Source organism: Lissotriton vulgaris, chromosome 7 (assembly GCF_964263255.1).
Source record: "Lissotriton vulgaris chromosome 7, aLisVul1.2, whole genome shotgun sequence".
Lineage (NCBI taxonomy): Eukaryota > Metazoa > Chordata > Amphibia > Caudata > Salamandridae > Lissotriton > Lissotriton vulgaris.
This window is the reverse complement of record NC_141695.1, coordinates 1,270,382,949-1,270,405,434: the sequence shown is the minus strand read 5'-3', so window position 1 is coordinate 1,270,405,434 and position 22,486 is coordinate 1,270,382,949. Positions and strand designations below refer to the sequence as shown.

The window sequence follows — 22,486 nt, the reverse complement described above, 5'->3', positions numbered from 1 at the left end:
TGCTCGTGTCTTTGGTTTTAGCTGTATGTGGAAACCAGTGTAGTAGGCACACACCCATGTCCAGCTCTATCTGTCGGTCTGTGACCTCTCGGCGCAGGTCAACCACCTCCTCCCAATACGTTCCCAATTGCGGACAACTCCACATCATGTGGTGAAACTCCGCACCTTCTAGTGTGCAACGCGGGCATTGAGCGGTATTCACTTTAAAATACCTATTGATCTTAGCTGGAGTTAAATACGCTCTGTGTAATATATAAAAGTGAACCAATTGGAACCTGGCGTTGTGCAGTCTCTTCCACTCTTTCCCGACTATTTGGGTCCATGTTGTCTCAGGAATCACCTTACCAAGGTCCGCTTCCCATTTCTGTTGTAATTGGCTCAATGGTTTTGTTCCCTCACTCATGGGAATGGCAACCATGACCTACTTCTGGAACAGGAACTCGCTCGATGGCTCCCTTGGCCAAAAGTGCCAAAACTTCCTATTGGAGAAGGGCCAGATGATCTTCCGACATGCAATGGTACTGAGGTGGTATTGCCGAGGGATAGTCTCGAAGGGGAGGGAGTAGCCCCTACGGACTATTTGCAAAACGCACCTGTCCGACGTGATGGTGCACCAGTGGGAGAGGTGATGGCAAATCCTGTTGCTCACTGGCGTTTGGTGGCCCTGAAAGGTCAGACTAGGAACGTTTGGAGGCTGCTGCAGAGAGCTGTGGTGGACTGGCCTGCCCGCAGGCCCCCAGAACCACAGCAATGGTTCCCACATCCCTGGACGCACTGGGGCTGAACAGCTTGTGCCGGCCTGTGGCTCTGGGCGGGACGTGGTGGGGCACCCCTTCCGTAGCCACGAAAGGGGCGAAAGGCAGATAGCACAGGGCGGGTGGTGGAGAGGCACAAGGACCTGGCCATTGCCCGAAAGTCATTAAAGCGCTCCAGCGCATTGTCTGCTTTGTCGACAAATAGGCGATGGCCATCAAAGGGCATGTCTATAATAGTGAATTGGACATCCCTGGAAAACCAGTCGACCTCAACCAGGAGTAGCGTTGAAGGGCTACTGATGTGGAAATCGTCCTGCCCAGTGAGTCTGCGGTATCCAGCCCACAGCGGATAGTAAACTTCGCTGCGCCTCTCCCTTCGGCAACTGCCTGAGAAAGTACGGCCCGGGACTCCTCCGGGCACTGAGGCAGAACTTGCCTCACTGAGTCCCACACGGAGTGGGTGTAATGGCCCAACAAAAATGCAGTGTTGCGCAGTCCTAAGCTGGAGGAACGAAACATCTTCTTCCCAAGATGGTCCACCTTTTTGGATTCCTTATCAGGTGGAGCGCTCTTGGAGGTGGAGGCTTGGACCACCAAACTTTCAGGGGTGAGGTGTTGGGAGAGGAAAGTGGGGTCGCCCGGGGCCAGGAGGTGGTGTTAGGCAATCATCCTGTCCTCAGGAGCCACTGTGTTGTGCCTGGACCAGGTGCCCAAAAGGATGTCTGTTAGGGCTTCATTAAACGGCCGGGCCGCGAGAAGCTTACAGGACCGCTCCCGCAAAGACTTTGAATTCATCGTCCGGCAATCGCGCTCCAGGTAGAAGAGGCACAAGTGGTGCGGATCCGTCACCGACTACAGTCAGCTACAGGAACCGCAAGCCTTGAAGCTGGGCATCCCTCGTGCATCAAGAGTCGATGGACTCAATAAACGATGTTGAGAAAATGCGTGAAAAAGTCAGTAAAAAAGTGACCGGAGGTACACCTCTCTCCGGATTTGTGTTTGCTGGTGCGGAAAAAAAAAGAACGGACGTCAGAGTGCAAGGGCGGCGTCTATGTGGATACCGCGACGTTATCCCGGCAACCACGATGCCAACAACGAATGCAGAGTCGACCAACTCCACCTTCTGACGTGCAGGGGTACTGCTGACAAAAACTTTCTGGATCCAGTCTGACGCCTGGGTGTAATTCTAAGGTAAGGAATCTATAACTAACTGTTTCTTTCAGATATGAACTGTTTACATGTTCCCATTTGGAAGTTACAGCCTATTAAATACAGTAAGGTAACGCCAATGTTATCCTATGGGAGAGGTAGGCCTTGCAATAGTGAAAAACAAATTTAAGAGTTCTTCACTATCAGGACATGTAAACCTAAAAGTACACATCCAACCAGAGCATTAGGTTGGCATAACGGGCGGTCCACGAGAGCAGGGGATGCCTGCAAAAATGGACAAAGATTTTGGGGAAATGGAATGGATATCGAGGTATGCTGTGTAGTCTGATCGCTTGACCTGAACAGAAGCAAGGGACAATATAGCTGAATGAAGGGTAGGGGTTGGGATGAGGGGGGGGGGATCCGAGAGATGTCAACCACTATATGAAGAATGTAAATGACTTGTCAATCTGTTGAGGACTCGATAAATTATTATATGTATCCTGCAAGTGGGCGGCTTGTTGTTGTTTTAATAAAAATATTTATTATTTAAAAAAATTACACATCCAAAGTTTTAAATACACTGCAGTTTTCCATCTTGGTTGTTTAAGGCCACTATAGGGATGACTTATACTCATGAATAAGGAAGGTGGGCTTGGAAAAATATTTATTTTGCCAAGACAAAGTGGAAGTTTAAAACTGCACATACAAAGGCTGTAAATGCAGACCTGAGATATGTTTAAAGGGCTACTTAAGTGGGTGGCATTATCAGTGCTGCAGTCCCACTAGTAACGTTTGATTTACAGACTCAGTGTACACGTATTACCACTTTACTAGGGATTTAGAAATGAATGTGCTGGTTGGGTGTAAACTAAATTTACTATGTATAAAGGAGAGAGGACAAGACTTTTAGCACTAGTTAGCAGTGGTAAAGCAGCCAGAGTCCTTGATGGGCTTCCCTACTTAGGCAATAGAACATGGACAAAGGCCCTGTTGTGTAGTGACTTGTCAGTTCTACACCTCTCTGAACTCACTTGGATTCCTCTGTCTACACTCTCCTGAGACACTGGACTAACCCATTGGGAACCCTTCTCGATTGTTTACCCCATATATGAAGCATTTAAGCATCTCTTTCTGAAAGAAGCATCACAGTAGGGAAACAGTACCACCATGGCCAGCAAAGTTATATGGACCCTTAAGCCCCTTGGATCAGACTTCTGTCCTCAACCCAAGGAACATTCTGCCCATAAGGACAACAACTAACAGATGCCACTGACAGTTGACAATGTCAAGAACCAGGACCCGGGCCATCCACTGCTAAGTGGAAGCTATAAGAAGGGCCACCTTTCCAGCCTTGGGCTGGAAGGGAGTTCCCAATGGCTCCTGAGGATTCTCTGTCCTATGAGGTTTCTTTAGAGTCGGAGCAAGAGCCCTGGGTGCTAGATGCTATACTTGATCTCTACCTCCCACTAATTCTGGGGTGGTATGCTGAGACTGGTGTTTCAGCCCAGGGTCTGTACCCAGAGGCTAAGCAGGGGACAGGGGTGGGTCCTTCCTCACCCTACCCCTTCATCTGAGATTTCATACACTCTGCTTGGGAGTGGTACTCCCAGAAAACTGAGCTTTCAAGACACCCTGGGCAGCTGCCCCTCTGAGCTCCCCTGACACTATGGGGCTCCCACCAGTGGATTGTATCTTTGTACACAACAGGTCCCCTTGCTTGTGCCCCAACTGGGAGCGATCAAAGAACCTTGGTTGGAAATTGGGTGCCCTTGGCCTCCACCCACCAGAACCTCCCTTCCGATTCTTAGTAGTGGCATAGGAATCATCCCACTCACACTATAATGGGACATGTCTCTGTCACTGTGTACCTTCCCCTCACTTTGCTGAGAGAACCTGAACCACCATCCTCAGGATCACTCCCAGTTGCCTTCCTAAACACCCTGGTACTACCCAAGAGGTCTGCCTCCTTTGAAAGCTCCCTGGGGTTAGTGAGCTTGCAGTAAACCATGGGTTGGTGCAATTCAGTGAGAAATTTCCTGAATATGTGCTCTCTCAAAACTAGATCATACAGGTCTTCATAACTACTCACATGGCTGCCCTTTAGCCAACTATCACTGCCTTGTTTGAAAAGTCTGGAAAATCCACCCAACACTGGCCAGTCAGTGTATGACTGTCCCTAAACCATAAGCGGTATCCCTCTGGGGTGAGATTAAACTTAGTGATAAGAGCTGTTTTCATGGGGGTATTAAACATCTGGTCAGCCACCTCTAAAGCCAACAGGATATCACTCCCTACAACTGTAATGTGCCTTAACAAGCTAGCCCCCCAAAACTCCTCTAGAGCTATATGTATTTTAAGAGCTACCTCATAGCCTGCAAACAGCTTATACATATCATCTCCCACCTCAAAACGGGGCACCAGGCCTTTGGTATGAGGACTTCTTGATCTCCATTGGACACTGAAGTATCACTACCGCCATTTCTGCTGCAGTATGAGAGCTGCTTGGCCTTTACGTCCAGCTGCTTGAGACTCAGTTCATGAGTCAACAATATTTTTCTCTTCTCCAAGGCTCTCTCTGCCTTTCTCTGCTCTGCTAAGGTGTTTTCTGCAGCAGACTGGCTAGCTGCAAATTCAAATCTATCTCAGGCTGTCTGTCCATCAACTCTTCAGGAGACAGGTTGTGAGACAATATGATGCTTCCAACAGGGGACCATATCTGTGTGGGCCACACTCTCTCTTCTGAAGCCATTGCTAAGTCATTTTCCTCTTCCTCCATATCATCCTTCTCAGTGCCATCACTCTCTTGGTGCTCCGGGGGAGTCTACCACAAGTATGCTACCTGAAAATCATATAGGGCATTCCAAAGATCCTGCTTAGTGGACCCCTTCTTCACGGCCAGCCCCCTCTCCTTGCAGAACTCCTTTAGCTCCCTCATATTGTAGCATGATAGACAGTTGGGATCCATTTAAATTCTGGTAAGGTATCAGAAGTGCAACAACAAAAGAGTCCCATTTTTATGAAAGTAGAGAGGAATTAATTTTAGGTAAATTACCAATTTGAGAGAAAAAAGGAGAATTAAAAAAGAGGTACAATATGGTATCAAATTATGTATCTGGGATGGTTAGTGGAACACAAAATCACTGTATGACATTGCACAAAACACAAGTCTTCTCATCGCTGCCACCATTGTTGGAAATTGGGATACTGGTTGAGGTGGGTGTAGCCCAACCCAAGTAGCATCCACAATTTCTATCAGGGTGGAGTCACAAGCAAATCCAAATTAACCTTTGCTTAACCCTATGGTAGCTTAACACAAAGGAGTAAGGTTTAACTTAGAGGCAATGTGTAAAGTATTTATGCAGCACTTCAAAAAGTAATAAAGTGAAAACATAATACAAGAACACTCCCACACCAATGTAGAACAGCAGAGTACAATTTAACAAGTTATTTGAGACCAAAACAATAAAAAGCAAATTAGCAGAACCGGAGATATGCAATTTCAAAGATTTAAGTGAAAAAAACAACTGTGGTTATATGGTCGTGCTGGACTGGGACAAAGTCACAAGTTCAGACTGACTATGCTGGAGCGAGGGCCGGATACAGGGACCATGTGAGGCCTGTTGAAAAAAAGTACCTCCAATCCTGATTTTCAGAGCAAAGGAAAATCATGTGTTGAGGGTGCGTTCATGTAGCGGCTGTTCCGAGGAGCAGCAGGGCCGCATTGCAGAGTCCAGCATTGTTGTTGAGGATGCTGTCATCAAGGGGCCTGGGATGCGAAGGCTTGCATCAAGATGTATTGCGGAGCAGTGGTTCCAAGGAAGCTCTGAGCTGTAATGCAAGGTTCTGCATCAGGTATATGAAGCACTGTGGCGGTTCCAAGGCAGCTGTAAGGCGATACATCATGCTTGTCGGTTCTGCTCACAAGACCACAGCTGGGCTGGCAGAGCACCTTCAGGCCCGGGCCCAATTCCAAGGGTCCAGGACTGGGGAGGCTGCTTGGGGATATAACTCACGCCAGACAGAATTCAGGTGCTAGGTTCAAAGAGGTTGTAGCCTTTTCTGTCCTGTCGCTTAGGCTTTAATCAGGAGGCCAGCCAACTAGCCCTTGAAGTTACTCTGGTGGTTCTGGGTTCAAGATGAAGGTCCAGTCCTTCTACCTCAGGCAGCATGACAGCAGGGCAACAGGGCTGCAGTCCTTTTTGCAGAGCAGCATAGCAGTCTTTCTGAGTCATCCACAGGTCCAGAGGTGTACTAAATAATTGAGTCTGAGGGTCCAATATATATACTTGGTGCCAGCTTTGAAGTAGGAGAAGGTTATGAAGTTTCCACCCCTAGAGGTATTTGGAATTACCTCACTCCCTGCCCTGGCCCAAGCCTGTCTGGGAGCAAACACAACTAGTGTCAAACCACTTTGTGAGTGTGCTGGGCAGAGCCTTTGTGGAGTGTAAGTGGGGTAGAAGACTGCTCCTCCTTGTAAGAAAGTGCCCATTTTTGCATGGTTACCCTCCACTTTTGCATGATTCTGATGCACTTTGACTGTGTGTGCACTGGGTCCCTGCTAATCAGGTTCCCAGTGCCTGTGTTCTTTCCCAAAACTGTACCTTTATTTCCACAACTTGCACACCTCTGGCCCACATGTAAGCCCCTTGTAAAAGGTACCAGTAGCACCATGGGCCTTGGGACCAGAGAGAGTCTCTAAGGGCTGCAGCATGTAACGTAAATACCTCAGAGACCCTTCACCTAACACAAAAACACTGCCTTTGCAAACTGTTTTTAGGTGCACACAAAACACTGAAGAGTTGACATGGCACACATCCTTCTGTGCCATGCCTACCAAACACTGCCTGTGGCATGGGTATGTCACTCCTCTAGCAGGCCTCACAGCCCTAAGGCAGGGTGCACAATACCTCAGGTAGAGTCATAGCTGCATGAACAATATGCTGCTGCAGTCGCTAAGTCTATACTTAGACATTGTATGTGCAGTGAAGGCATACTGAGTACATGGGCTGGCTGTTTGTCATTACCAACTCCACAGCTCCATGTTGGCTTTATTGAAAGCTAACAAGTTTGGTATGAAAGGTCTCAGCACAATAAACCTGCACTAATGTAAGTGTTGGATTTATTGTAAAATGCTGTCAAGGGCATCCTTGAGATCCCCCCAGAAAAAACAACCAACTCCCTTGTGTGCAGCAAACTGGTCTGCACCGGCCTGCCACACTTAGACATGGTTCTGACCCCCTGTGGTTTGAGCCCTTGTGGTCTCGTGGGTCGGACCCAAAGCCTGCTTTGGCCAGAGGAGCTTCTTACCTACCTTCAAGCAGGAAAAGCATTCAGGGCAGTGAGCTTCAAAAGCTTCTTGCCCTTTTGTTATGCTAGCCGAGGCCTCACAAGCCAGTAGAGATGTCAGCCACCCCGGCCAAGCCCTACTTTTGGTGGCAAGGTCAGCTGGAAAATTAGTTGCCTGGAGAGGTGTGTCCCATTCAGCTAGGACCACCCTTAAGGTGTCCTGGGCCGAAGAGACCCCTTCTTCGAAAACCCTCCATCTTGAATGGAAGGATTCTAGCCAATCAGGTTTGGGGTGCCCCCTCCCCAAAGGGAGGAGACATACAAAGGATATGGTTACCCTAAAGGTAAGTAGCCTATTGGCTACTGTCTTGACAGGCTTTTTGGCTCTATTTGGGAGTGATAAAGACTTTATGCTTGCTCACACCTATAGGCTGTATTCTTCCCTTTTAAGCCCTTTCTTCCAGACCTAGAAGAGGCCATCTATTGCCTATTGGCTTTGGCCTTTCATTATTTTGCCTATAGTAGAGGGTGGATCCTATGGTCCTGACTTTATATTACACATTAGTATTGTTTGTGTAGGTACTCTGACAGAGCTAAGGGTTATTTCATCCTTCTCAGGCCTACAAGGCCCAGAACTAGATAGACTCCATTTTGATGGAGCTGAGAGGCTTCAGGGGGAAAGGTAAAGTTTATAGTTAAGGCTGTTGACTGCTAGGGGAAAACCAGTCAGGACTGCTTCTTATCCGAGGAATGTGTTTGTCTCTTGGGCCCAGACGTAACATGCAGCTGGCCACTGCGGTTGCGCAAAGAGCTCTGGAGCTAGCACAGGAATTCGGTGGGAGGCAGCCCTCTGTTGGAAATTTCCATGAGGGGAGAGGAATCCATATTAGCGAATTGCAGAAGAGGAGGAGGGGTCAGTTCAGTTTGGTTCTTGCAGAGGAGAGAGTAGGATGTCTGCTGGAGCTGCAGAATACCGTGCAGTTCTGGAATGGAGAAAGAAGGCAGATGATTGCTGAAGCTGAAGAGAGAGCAGTAACTATCAGCTGGGACTGCCAGTTTGTCAGAGAGCATCAAAGCGGATGGAGGAGCTAAGGCTGTCAGCAGGAGCAATTGAGTCAGAGGCGTGTAGCTGTGGTGACGGAGGGAGAGACAGAGAGAGAGCCCTGATCCCACCAGAGACAGAGAGAGCCCTGATCCCACCAGAGTCAGAGAGAAATCTTCCTTCTAATAGGTGAGGTAGTCTAAACTAGTCCCCTTTACACTTACACCTTAATCTTGTCTTTATTCCCTAGGCTATTGTATGTCTAATCCTTTTCTTCCAGCGGTGTGTTAAAAGTTCCTGTCCCCGCAGATGACATTGTCCCTGTATGTCTAATCCTTTTCTTTCAGTGGTGTGTTAAAGTTCCTGTTAGTTGTAGAGACCCTGCAGATTTGAGTATGTGTATTTTATGTTTATTGTAATAAAGATACCCCAGTTCTTAGTGAACTAGTGTGCATGTGTTATTCTTAAGATAGAGCTAACCTTTCTTCTAACCAGATGCTGTGCAGCAACTGACGGATCAAAAGGGAGTAGGAGCGCTTAAATCAGGGAATAACTCTTACACACAGTGTGTATATCTTTTGTCCCCATACAGTGGAGGTAACCTTGTCTCCTAGTCAGGTATTACTGTTTGAACAGATGTTACCCCTGATCAGGTAAGTGATAACTGAATAAGTAGGGAGAGAGAGAAGACCTGCAACTAAGGGATAATTGATATACTAAGTAATTCGGCCATCCCGTAATATTATTGTAGTAGCGAACCCTTAGTGAGTAGTGAGAGAGACTTCCCAACATAGAGAGACAGAGAGCTAAAGGTATTCATAGGAAAGTGGTCGTCAGTGGTAAGTGGCGTTAGTGAGAGCACTGATTGTGGTCAGTGTGTAGATCTGCCGGATTGCAGATCGGATTGTAAGTGAGTGAGCACCGGGGGGACACGGTGTTTAGTTCCGCTGGATTGTGGACACAATAGAAAGAGAGTGAGCACTGAGGGTGAGCAGTGTGTATACCCGCAAGATTGCGGCTTGAGTGAGCACTGAGGGTAATCAGTGTGTAATGGTAGATAATCAGAACTGCCCCAGGGTAGATTAGCCTGGACCCATGTGGTCGCGAGACTATGAGGTATGAGTGTGGTGTAGGGCATGGATGTCCTTAGTAATCAGTGAGTATTCTTAGTATCCCTATAGATTTAGTGGTGTTTCTGATGATATGAGCTTGTATATTGCGAGTTCCCCATCCTCAGGTAGGTACCCAGGTGCCTGGATAGATGGTCCTGAGGAGGGAGGTGGTTACGTTCCGGCTGGGTTGGAGGGGCTCTCAGGAGCTGATCCCATCTAGTCTAGAACCTGGTCGTTACATATGGCGTAGTCGGCTGCTTACGAAGCCTGTGTGACCTGGCCATGTGTTTGGAGAGTTTCCCATATGTTGTGGAGGAGTGCCCTGATCGCCAGTAACATCTGGCATAGTCGGGCAGTTTATGAAGCCTGTGTGACCTATGGGCTTGAACAGTTGCAGTGTGAGGAGATTGCAGTACGTCATGGCATTTGGCTTATGCAGGGTGGAAGGAATGCTTTTCATCTTGGTGTTTGAATTGTCAGGCTTGCAGGATGACATTGTGTGAGGGAGCCAATTACATCTTTGTGATGGTCCAATTGAACATATGTGTGTGAAAAATGCTTTTAAATTGCCCATTAAATTGCTTGCTGCATCTGCTTATGCTGTGCAATGTGAAATGTGTTCATTGTAATATGACTTGTGGAGTTCCTTGTAAATAGCTCCTTGTACATATGCCTTGTAAATAGTGCCTTATAATTGTGGCTTGTGTGGAGCATGTTCTCATTTTTGACTTGCTGTGTTCCTTGTGAATTGCGCCTTCAATATATTCCTTGTGAAGAGCTTGTCATTTTTTGAACTTGTTGACTTTCTTGTAAATATGGCTTGTGAATAGCGCCATGTGGTTATGGCTTGGACAGGGCATGTTATCATTACGTTAGGCAGGAGAGAGTTGGATCTCTTTCAAGTGCTTGGAGATAACGTTTTGAAGATGTGCGTACGTGTTATGTGAAAACGTGGAGAGATGAGTTCATGACTTTCCCATGTACTGCAGTCATTGGGGAATGATTGTGTTTGGGCTGCCAAAGGGTTAATATCTTGTATTGAGATGGCAGTATTTATTTTAACATGCTGTTTAACATGCATGGTTATGTGAGCTGACACTAAAAGTCAGTGAGTGTTTAGATGAATGATGGTTTGATTTGACTTTCATTGGTTGCAGGGTTCTGCCTATGTGCTTTGTCAGCTTGCTGACGGAATGGTAACATCTTGAGCAGAGAGTAAAGCTGTGTTCATTTAACATTCTTTTTGAAATGTGTCTACGAATGTGTGTGGGTTTGCCTTGGAACTGATGATTTAATGTGTCTGACTCTTGGAGGTCGGTAAGTTATAAATCAACCAGTCGGATTGAGATAAGGGTTTGCACGGAGGGTGCTTTAATTAATGCGTTAGCGGTTGTGAAGAACGAAAATATAAAAACAGACCCATCATAGAATGTGCTTTTAATTAGTGAAATGCAACCGTGTGCTTTTAAAAATAAAACGTGTTCTAGTACATATAGATTATTATTTTTCCAATGCAAGCTGAACCTTTTTCAAATGCAAATGTTTCTGATATGTAGAAGACCATTGTGTGAGTGTGCCCACTCAGTTAGAAAAATGACTATTTGAAAAACTGATGAATCTGGCCCTTTTTAATAGGTAAACTAGAAGAGCTTGCACACTAAATTATGACATGTTCCCTTGTTTTGCTTTTTTTTAGAGAGAGTGGGGTGCACACCTCCGTATTCTTCTTTAAACTTACTTATTCGTCCTTTTATGTCATGATTGCGTGCAGACTGTTGAAGGCGCTCTGCCCACATGGCGCCTGAATACGAAAACGTGATTACAGATCGGGGGCGAGTTCTCACCCCCAAAGACAATTGCACAGCTTATATGAAGCCTCCCTTGGCTTTCATTTTATAACAACTCTTTAAACCTAACCTAAAGTCTGAATGAGCATCAGGAACTTGAAAATATGGCAGTTCTCTTTCCGAGTGTGGACAGACAACACTGTTGACTAAAATTGAGAGACAAGAAGTGAAAAAATGAATTAAATTGGAGTACTAAGGTTTAAAGAGTTGTTATAAAATGAAAGCCAAGGGAGGCTTCATATAAGCTGTGCAATTGTCTTTGGGGGTGAGAACTCGCCCCCGATCTGTAATCACGTTATCGTATTCAGGCGCCATGTGGGCAGAGCGCCTTCAACAGTCTGCACGCAATCATGACATAAAAGGACGAATAAGTAAGTTTAAAGAAAAATACGGAGGTGTGCACCCCACTCTCTCTAAAAAAAGATATATTCATACCCTCTGTCCACAATGGGGTTTGCACCCGTCATAAGAAATGAGAAGAGTAAAACACAATGACGAACAATGGAGTCATCCAAACGGACGGAATAACATCGAGAGTCGTTTTGAAATGCTGACGTTTAATGAACATGGATGAAAATCTTTTATTGGACACTATTCCTTTTCATGTACTGCAATAATGTTTATACGCGATTTAAACATAGCATTTCCAATATATGTTACTATCGATAAAACAAAATGGATTATGGGCACTAGAGTTCGTTTGATATTCAGAAACATATGATTACGTTACCACCAGGGGGTTAAGCAACTGTGGGAGCCAATGGGAGTACGATGGTACTATTAAAGTCAGGGACACGTGGGAGGTAACTAAGGGCGTACACCTGGCTGCTGATTCACGCAGACCTAGATGGGAAACCTTACGTTGTAGGAAAGCAGGTATGGAAAGAGTGACTCTGGTTTAAAAGGGATTGGAACGGTTTACAAAGTGATATGGTACGGAGATTAGAACGTTAGCAATAATTAATAGAACAGACGCGAGCTGGAAACAGTGAAATGCATGTGGTCAGGAAAGGCTGGTTAAGTGAGTAAAAAGTTAAACAGCACGAGGAGAAATGTGATTAGAACGGAGGGAGCAACGCAGGGAGGGAAGGTATGAAAGAGAGTATGGGATAGAACGGGGTCACACAAAGATAGATGAGGGCCAAACAACAAAACGGGGTGGAATGAGTTTAGGTATGCTTATTTTAAGTTGTTATAATATACAATCGATTCACTTTGGGGGTAATTGTTGATGAAGTAACATGTAGAAAGAATGATTAACACACTGTATAAAAGTTATGGTCTACATACACTGTATCAAAGCTATGGACTACTTAATGTTTGATGCATATTTTTTATGGCTTGATACTGTGCTAATACAAGGGATAGTGATTGTTTTATTGTTTATTTTTTAGCGACCCCTGACGAAGGGCGCAAGCCGCCCGAAATGCATTGGGCCTTCTTAATTCAATAAACGCTGCTTCATACGATATTTGCTTCAATCGTGTTCTTTTAGAAGGTCCGGATGGACACTGAATGAGCATCAGAAACTTGAAAATATGGCAGTTCTCTTTCCGCGTGTGGACAGACAACACTGTTGACTAAAATTGAGAGACAAGAAGTGAAAAAATGGATTAAATTGGAGTACTAAGGTTTAAAGAGTTGTTATAAAATGAAAGCCAAGGGAGGCTTCATATAAGCTGTGCAATTGTCTTTGGGGGTGAAAACTCGCCCCCGATCTGTAATCACACCCTTGTTTTACTTCTCATGTTATTTTCAATATGGAAAATTAAATGCAATGTTGTTCTACTATTTTTCCCTTTCAGCAGCAGCTGTTTATATAATAGATTTATTTCAAAATGCTAGCCTGTGACTTAGTTGCACAAATTATGTCCTTATTATTTTCCAAAAGTAAAATGTACTGTGTCTGCTAATATTTTTTTTCCTTTGCAGCTAGTAGCAGTACTGTATTATTTTCAAATGCTAGCATGTCACTTAATTACAAAAAATATATGCCCTTAATAATTAATAATATTAGGATGCTTTTCGTCAAGTTTTCACTTTGCTTCAGTTAGTTTGAGTACAGTGGTTCTGGCCTGGGAACAGAGTTGTTTTGAGTTCCAGGGAATGTGTTTTTTGACCTTGAATTCGCCTGGCTCTCAGAGAAAAGCTGTTTTGTAAAGGGAGGGCTTTTCCCTCTTGGAGCGCCGAGCAGTGCCTGTCTTGTTATCATTGGCCATTCTCCAATTTCTTTCAGCGGAGAAATGTTTATGTAAGGGGGGGGGGGGTCAAGTCGCTCTTCCTTGCTGTCGGCGCAGACAGCTTCATTGCCTTCAGATAAGGGATCCTTGTACATGCAGAATAATTGGCAGACGCTTGGCCCTTGGAGTTAGATAGATACAGTAGGCCTGGGTGAGCTTCCCTGACTAGAGATTAGAGATGCTTGGACAGCATGGTTGGCAGCAGCCTTGCTCCTGCAATGAGATCAGCACTTGGCAGTGATTCAAAATTACATCACACTGTAGCCTGGCTTCTGCTTATTTTCTGGAGCGGATTCAAACCTCTGAGCACGAACATCTTTCTGAAGGGAGGGGCTGTCTCTCAGGGGATTAGGGAGTTGTTAGGCCCCAGCCCTTCTGGATGTGTATGAAAAAATTAGATTTTGCCCAAACAAATTTAAAAGTATATGATTTTAATTATTCCTTGTATTCAGAATAATGTTTTTTATTAATTAGGATGTTTCTTTCGACAATGAAAAGCACTTGGGGTGCTTTTTAAATGGAAAATGTATTTTTGCTAGATTAATGATACTTGTTTTCTCGTTCTAGGTTGTTGGGTTGTGGTGTTTGGTGTGTGCGTCGGCCCACCCCCCCCCCCCTCCCACTCCTTTTTTTATTTTACTTTTTTGTTTTCATTTTTTTATGTTAGTTTGTTCTTTTTGGAAGATGGAACCAGACCAGACCGGATTGGTGGCGGATGAACGGCGGAAGCTGATGACTGGATCGGAGGAAGTGCTTCCTTGGTACCGGATACAGATGAAGATGCAGGGTGGTGACCTACACTGATGAATCCACAATTGACTGCCTTGAACACTAAATTATAATAATATTGCACGAGTCATGTGCTATAATCCCTAATTATGGATTGCGGAACAGTATTTACTTGGCTGCATAATTGGGCCTTGCATTTTTCCCATATTCTTTTTTTTTTCAGTTGGACATTATCACAAACAGGCCCCAATTTCATGATTTTGATGTTTATGCAGTACTATATTTTGCCTTTAGTATGCTATGCTATTTTACACTGGTTTATCTTTCACCTATTATGGATTTCCTGTTTTCTGCAAAACAGTTTTTGCCAATGAAAGATCGATACAGAAGGATTGTAATTTTTTAAATGGTGGTGCACTCATGTGTTCCACAGTGTGATACAGTGAGAAACTAGGTGCTAACTGTTTTGTGATATTGTGTCTTTTAGATATACAACACATTTAGATAATTTTCTTTGATTTCGTGCTTCATATGCATAGTACTACACCAGCTATTTTGTAGGAATGGGGTTATCTTTATTTTCCTGTTGTTACACTTTCACTTTGATTGGTCCAAGGGTGGTTACCCTAGACTTTAAGTTGTCCTGGGAGGTGTGTCTTTTAGTATGATTCTGTCCTAAATCTATTAGTACTGTTTGCCCAGACCTTGAAGACCTTTTGTCATGTTTATTTCTCAGATTTCACCAAATTTTTTCTTAAGTCGACCTATGTAGGTAGGCCTCATTTAGGCCCATTGTTATTTTTATTCCACACACATGGCCCTACACCAATAGATTTCATGAGTTATCATTAGCTTAAGTTGACTAAAGTAGGTAGGCCTCATTTAGGCCCTTTGTTGCTTTATCATTAGAAGTTGAAGCACATTTAGTTCTTAAGTTGACCGAAGTAGGTAGGCCCCATTTAGGCCCCTTGCTATTTTCGTTCAACTAATAAGTCCCTACATCAATAGATTTCATCAGTTATCACTAGAAGTTGAGGCACATTTAGTTTGAGGATGCTTTGGTTAGTTTCTGTTGTTCTCAGATCAAATCTTGGATATGTTTCAGCATTCAGGTCAAGTGTGCTTTGATTTGTTTTCAGTTGGTTGTTAGATTTGTATTCCCTACATTAAGTTTCAGGTGGAATTTCCTTAAGTTGTCATTCATTTTAGAGAGTTTTTTTGGTTTTTGGTTTTGTTGATAGATTATGTTGATGTTTGTTTACTTGGATGTTGTTGTTTATTGATGTTCGCAAGATAAAGTCTAAGGGTGGAATGTCTTGACAGGCTTTTTGGCTCTATTTGGGAGTGATAAAGACTTTATGCTTGCTCACACCTATAGGCTGTATTCTTCCCTTTTAAGCCCTTTCTTCCAGACCTAGAAGAGGCCATCTATTGCCTATTGGCTTTGGCCTTTCATTATTTTGCCTATAGTAGAGGGTGGATCCTGTGGTCCTGACTTTATATTACACATTAGTATTGTTTGTGTAGGTACTCTGACAGAGCTAAGGGTTATTTCATCCTTCTCAGGCCTACAAGGCCCAGAACTAGATAGACTCCATTTTGATGGAGCTGAGAGGCTTCAGGGGGAAATGTAAAGTTTATAGTTAAGGCTGTTGACTGCTAGGGGAAAACCAGTCAGGACTGCTTCTTATCCGAGGAATGTGTTTGTCTCTTGGGCCCAGACGTAACATGCAGCTGGCCACTGCGGTTGCGCAAAGAGCTCTGGAGCTAGCACAGGAATTCGGTGGGAGGCAGCCCTCTGTTGGAAATTTCCATGAGGGGAGAGGAATCCATATTAGCGAATTGCAGAAGAGGAGGAGTGGTCAGTTCAGTTTGGTTCTTGCAGAGGAGAGAGTAGGATGTCTGCTGGAGCTGCAGAATACCGTGCAGTTCTGGAATGGAGAAAGAAGGCAGATGATTGTTGAAGCTGAAGAGAGAGCAGTAACTATCAGCTGGGACTGCCAGTTTGTCAGAGAGCATCAAAGCGGATGGAGGAGCTAAGGCTGTCAGCTGGAGCAATTGAGCCAGAGGCGTGTAGCTGTGGTGACGGAGGGAGAGACAGAGAGAGAGCCCTGATCCCACCAGAGACAGAGAGAGACCTGATCCCACCAGAGTCAGAGAGAAATCTTCCTTCTAATAGGTGAGGTAGTCTAAACTAGTCCCCTTTACACTTACACCTTAATCTTGTCTTTATTCCCTAGGCTATTGTATGTCTAATCCTTTTCTTCCAGCGGTGTGTTAAAAGTTCCTGTCCCCGCAGATGACATTGTCCCTGTATTTATTTATTTATTTTAAAAATTTATTAAGCGCAGCATATACCCGTGGGTGTCTTGGCGCTATGACTTAGCTGACGATCTCTGATTGAGCATGTGTCTACCTTAGAAAATGTTGTCCTGAGCAGTTTATTGGTCAAATAACCAGGTTTTTACCAGTTTTCTGAATCGGAGTAGCGAGGGTGCCAATTTTATTTCCTTTGGAAGCGTGTTCCAAAGTCTGGCTGCAGAATTGGTGAAACATCTGTCGCCCCATGTAACCGTCCTGGTACGTGGCACAACCAGTAGATGTCTCTGTTCAGATCGTAAGGATCTTTTCGGTAGGTAGTGGAAGAGTTTCTGTTTGAGAAATGCTGGTCCATGACCTTTGAGAGCTTTATAGGTGAGACACAAGGTCTTGAATCTGATGCGATTTCTCACCGTTAACCAGTGGTAGTTCCTTATCGCTTGCTTGGTGGACTGAAATTTGGGAATGCCAGCTAGTAGCCTTGCGGCAGCATTTTGAATAAGCTGCAGTTTGGCCACCACCCGTGCCTGAGCATTTACAAATAATCCGTTGCAATAATCAAGTGATGAGAGTACTAAGGAGCTCACCACTGTTTTCCTTGTACTCTCAGGAAGATAGGGCAGGATTTTCCTGATAATCTTAAGCTTATAGAAGGCAGACGACGCAACCTGATTGGCATGGCTGGAGAAGTTGAGATTGTCGTCGAATATAATTCCTAGGTTCCTGACCTTTTGCACAGGTTCTGGGGGGGCTCCGAGTGGGGTCGGCCACCAAGAGGTGGACCACTGTGGCGATAATTTTCCAAAGATCATTACCTCAGTTTTATCTGAGTTGAGACGTAAGCAGTTCTCAGACATCCATTCCTTGATGGCCAGCATGCCTTCTTGGAACCTGGCGGCTACCTCCTCACCATCATTCTTAATTGCGATCACCAATTGGGTGTCGTCGGCGTATAAGGTAAGGCTCATCCGGTAGTTCTTGATTACCCTCGCTAAGTCCGACACATAGATGTTAAAAAGTGTCGGACTTAGGGATGAGCCTTGCGGAACGCCACATGGGAGGGCGAGCTCAGTAGATTGAAATGCGCCCAGGGTCACTGCTTGCGTTCTGTTAGACAGAAACGAAGCCAGAAGCTCCTTGGCCCTTGAGCGAATGCCCATTTCCTCGACACGGTCAATCAAGACAGCATGATTGACCGTGTCGAAGGACGCCGAGAGATCCAGCAGGACCAGTATCGCTGTTCCTCCTTGGTCCCTGATGGTTCTGATGTCATCGGCAGCCTTTATGAGAGCAGTCTCTGTTCCGTCTTTTCTTTTTTTTTTTTTTAAATACATTTTTTATTGTTTGCAAGCATGAAGAGGAGAATAGACAAAAAAAAAAAAAAGAAAAGATAATAACAGTACATAAAACACAATACATATATATAATGGCTGTCATGCATAACAGATACACAATTAGGTCGGTATTGCAGTTGAGGGCAAAAGGAAGGCAAGAAGGGAGAGGAGATAATATAAAAAAAAAAAAAAAGGAAATAGTAATTTCATGTTAACAATCTCCAAGCACTATGAAAGTTGTCAAATAATACAGCTTTTCCAAAAGTGTAATATCATCGTTCTATAAAAGTACCCCAGTTTTTTTCATAATTTTTCATTGCTTTTGTGCCCCTAATGTTTGCTAAAGCAAGCTCCATTGAGTGTATTTCTGTTACCAGTGCCCACCAGTCCCAGATTTTTGGTGTTTCTGAGCTAATCCAAGCTCTTGCCACCGTTAGTTTGGCACAGGACATTAATATTGTAATCAGGGCGGCATGTGGAAGTGGATCTGGATAAATGTCTAATAGAACTGATACAGCTGTTAGAGCTGGTATCTGTATCTGCTTCATATGCAAGATTTTTTCCACTTCGCACCAGAAGATTTTCAGGTTCGGGCATGAGAACAGCATATGTGTCAGGTCTGCCGCCTCAGTAGAGCATTTAGGGCATTTAGTTCGATCGCTCTGAGTGTTATTATGAGACCATTTTGAGATTTTTTCGGGGGTATAATATAGCATACATGTTGTTCTAAATTGTTGGAGCCTTAAGCTGGATGATCTTGCTCGTTTATTGATATTCATTAAAGAGTTTGTTATCTGTGTAGGAGTTATATTTGATCCCAATATTCTGCTCCATTTATCAGCGAGCTTGCTGCAATCGTTAGGTTTGACAGCAATAAGAGTGCTATATGTCTCACTTATAACAGATTTGTTTTTTGATGAGTGTAAACAAGTCCAAATATCAGATTCTGGGGGTTCTGGAACTTCCAAGATTTGTTTTTTATTGATCAGGAAATCATGTATCTGTAGGAATTTGTATCTCATGTTTTCGGATAAGCCGTATAGTTGTTTAAGAGTATCAAATTCCATGAAGCCCTGTGCGTTATATAAGTCCCCTAAGGTATTAATACCTAGTCTAGACCATCGGTGACCAGTATTGTCATTAAAAATATTTGACAGGCGGGGGCGTGGCCAAGATGGCGTCGGAGTAGGACGCTTCTGAGAGCCTCTCCGACGCCGACTCTACACAGCAACGGATAGCGGGGTCCAGGCCGTTCCCTTCGGCGCTGCACGAGCAGCGGAGGTCGCTGGAAGCCTGGGGTGCCATCCGGAGCTATCGGAGAGCTGAACGGAGACCGGAGGCGGAGATTGGAGCGGGGACGAACTGGGGCCTGCGACGCACCGGCCTCTAGTGTCCGGGGGGCCGGCCGCACCTGACGCGGCAGCCGGCGTGCAGGAGGAGCACTCACCGCTCGCTGCCGAGCCCCGCCCCCGAGACTTGCCGACCGGCCGGAGGTGAGCCTTGTCACTGGGCCGGGGACCCGGTGGGTAAAGAGGCGGGCGAGGCGTGACTGGAGCCTCGGGAGGGGCTCGGGAGGCGGTGCACCGGTCCGGAGGGGGAGTCCAACACCGGAGGACCTTGGGGCTGCGCGCACACGTGGAAGAGGCAGCTCCGACTCCTGGAGGCCTGACGGAGCGGGACTACGGAAGACACGGCTGGCGCTGCTGCGGACCCGACACGGGGAGCCGGCTGAATCTCGCACAACCTGAGGCGGGCCAGAAACGGCCCTATTTGGTACGGGCGGAACAGTACCCAGAGTAGCTGTGGCCCCGTGGCCTACTTGGGCCCATTTCTTTCCCGTGGTGGTAGCAGTTGCTGGCAGGGGGAGCCTGTGCCTCTGCGCAGATTGCCTGAGGGAGTGAACTTCATTGCTTGCGGGCTCAGCCCGCCACCGCTGCAGGGCCTCCAGGGTGCGGACGGCCCACTGGACCTGGGGAGTGACAGTGGCTGGAGAGACGACGCGTGGTCTTGCACACGCCTGCATACCGCGAGGAGGCCCATACAGCCTGGCGGCCGGACCACGGTAGTGGCGGAGCTTTGGACACCATCGGGTCAGTTGGACTGCTGGTAGATACTGTGGAGTGGCCTGGCATTGCACTTTGCGGTGGACTTTCCGGCGGCGGCTCCGCCGGCGCGGCTACGCCCTTCGGCTGAGCGTGGGCACCTGGGGAGAGCGGAGTGTGTGCAGCCTGCAGGTACGGATCTTGGGGAGCGGAGCACCCTGAGGGCACCTCGGCCTGGCTCTTGAAGAGAGCGATACCGGAGGACTTCCACGTGCTCTCGGCTGAAGCACCGCCATCGAGGTGAGGCCTTTGCCTTCAGTTACCCGATTTCCGGATTGGAGGGAGCTCCCGGTGCTCGGGGCGCTGGCGAAGTAGCGGACGCTCTGGGAGGCGAGAGGCGACACTGCTGACGGGGAGTCCTGTGCGGCAGGCCACTGCTCTGGAAACCTATCGAATCCTCCCCCCGGCTGCAGCTACCTGATACCTAGAGGTGGGAGTGCAGTGGCGACTAGCAGCCATGTCTAATTCACAGCGCAAGGGGACGAAAGGGGCGAAGGATGTGGCTGCCAAGTCGTCGCAGCAGCCGGCATCGCCGGGAGCCAGCGGGTCCTCAAAACAATCGGACGACGAGGCACCAGCGACTAAAGCGTTTATGAAGGAGCTCTTCGCTACCATAAAGGAGGACATCTCCGAACTTCGTACGCAGTTAGCCTCGGATCTCCGAGAGGTACGGAGGGACGTGGATGGGCTTGGCGAGAGAGTGGCGACGCTGGAGGACCATGACCTTAGCGTGGCCAATGACGTGCACCAGCTCCAACAGGACATCATACGCCTCACAGAGCAGAATTTGGACCTGCAGACCCACACGGAAGACTTGGAGAACCGCTCCAGGCGTAATAACATTCGTATCAAAGCGGTGCCGTGGGACGGTGAAGCAGGGGACCTGCGTGGGTATGTCCAAGCCTTGTTTCTCCAGATCCTGGGGGAAGAGGAGGTGCGCGTCATCCAGATGGACAGAGTCCATAGAGTGGGGCTACCTAGGAGAGGCGGGGGCCCGCCACCAGACATCCTCGTCTATGTGCATGACTTTCAGGTGAAAGAACAGATATTGAGGAAGGCTAGGACCATCGCCTCGTTGCAATTTAGGGGCCATCGCCCCCAGCTTTACCAGGACTTGGCGGCGACAACCTTTCAGAAGCGAAGGGACTTCCGGCCTGTGACCGCCTTCCTCCGGGAGCGCGGGATATCCTACTCCTGGGGCCACCCTTTCCGGATTATCTTTCGGTGGGAGAACAGGCTGAGACAGATCAACTCACTGCGGGAGGCGAAGGATCTTCTGGGCATCGAGGACACGGAACCTTCTCAGGAGGCCCGAGGCTCGCCATTCCGGAGGCGGCGACGCTCTTCCTCCTGGCACAGGGTTGGCCCATCCCCGGAGCGGCGGCGACTCGACCCAGCGACTCGTGAGCAGGAGAGAGGGGCCGCGGTGGCTTCGGTGGCCTCCGCCACATTGGCGGATTCCCAGACGAGCTCTGGGGCAGCGTGACCCCGGCTTCATGGAGTGGCGTCGGAGGGGCTCTTGGCCTGAGGTCCCCGGGGTATACTGGTACTTTTGGTGAAGACACCCCGGACCTTGGCCCTGGGGGTCACCAGGTTGACACCCCGGCCCCGATTCCAGTCCAGTAGGGGACTTCCGAACCACGACCTGCTGGAGCTGGAACTGAAGACTGCGAGGTTCAGGTTCAGTGCCTTGCGTTGTATTTTGTTGTTCCTTGTTTTTGTTGGGGTTGGGAGGGTCTGTTGGGGGAATGGGGGTCTGGGAGGGGGTTGGGTGGCCGGTGGTGGCGGCTATTGGCTGTGTGTGTGGGATGAGGTGTATGGGGATGGATGTGTGGCGCACGACTCCCTTCTGCTCCTTGGTTTCTGGGAGTCATGCTCAACTGGCAGTTCACGGTGGAGGGCAGGTAGATGGGGAGCAGTACGACGCATGAGGTGGGTGGACGCAGGTGAGGACCTGGTAGAAGGGTGGGGGGAGGTGTCGCCATCCTCCTTGGTGGCGTGTGACACGGCTATGAGATGTACGTTTTTTATATTATGACTATTAGCATAGGCACATGGAACGTGAAGGGGCTTAATTCCCCGCAGAAGCGGCAGAAGGTGTGGAAATACCTGACAGACCACCACCTGGATGTGGTTGGGCTGCAGGAAACTCATTTGGCGAGGAAGGATGAACTTAGGCTCCGTCATAGGCACTTCCCACTCATATACAGGGCATCTGCATCCACTAAGCACAAGGGGGTTGCCTTACTGTTTCGTGCGTCCCTCCACTTTCAACCAGAGGGGGTGCGGGGGGATAAGGAGGGCAGGTGGCTGATGGTAAAAGGGTTGCTCTATGGCCGTATGTGCACGTTTGTGGTGATGTATGGGCCCAATGCCTCGCAGAATGGCTTTCTGCAGTCTCTGTTGGATAGAATGGGGGAGTTTGTGGAAGGCCAAATGTTTTTGCTGGGGGACTTCAACATGGTGTGGGACAAGGTCCTGGATAGCTCCAGCACACAAAGGGCGGGGACGGGAGTCTTTACTGCTGAAACTCAGAGGCGGGTGGAGGACTTAGGGCTGATCGACAGT

The 22,486-nt window shown here is 47.2% G+C and overlaps 1 protein-coding gene across 1 annotated transcript in view; it reads right to left on the bottom strand.

Moving 5' to 3' along the window:
• Window positions 1-22,486, bottom strand: part of LOC147703391 (uncharacterized) — a 9,287,842-nt gene that overhangs the window by 7,576,476 nt on the left and 1,688,880 nt on the right. The window lies entirely within an intron of this gene.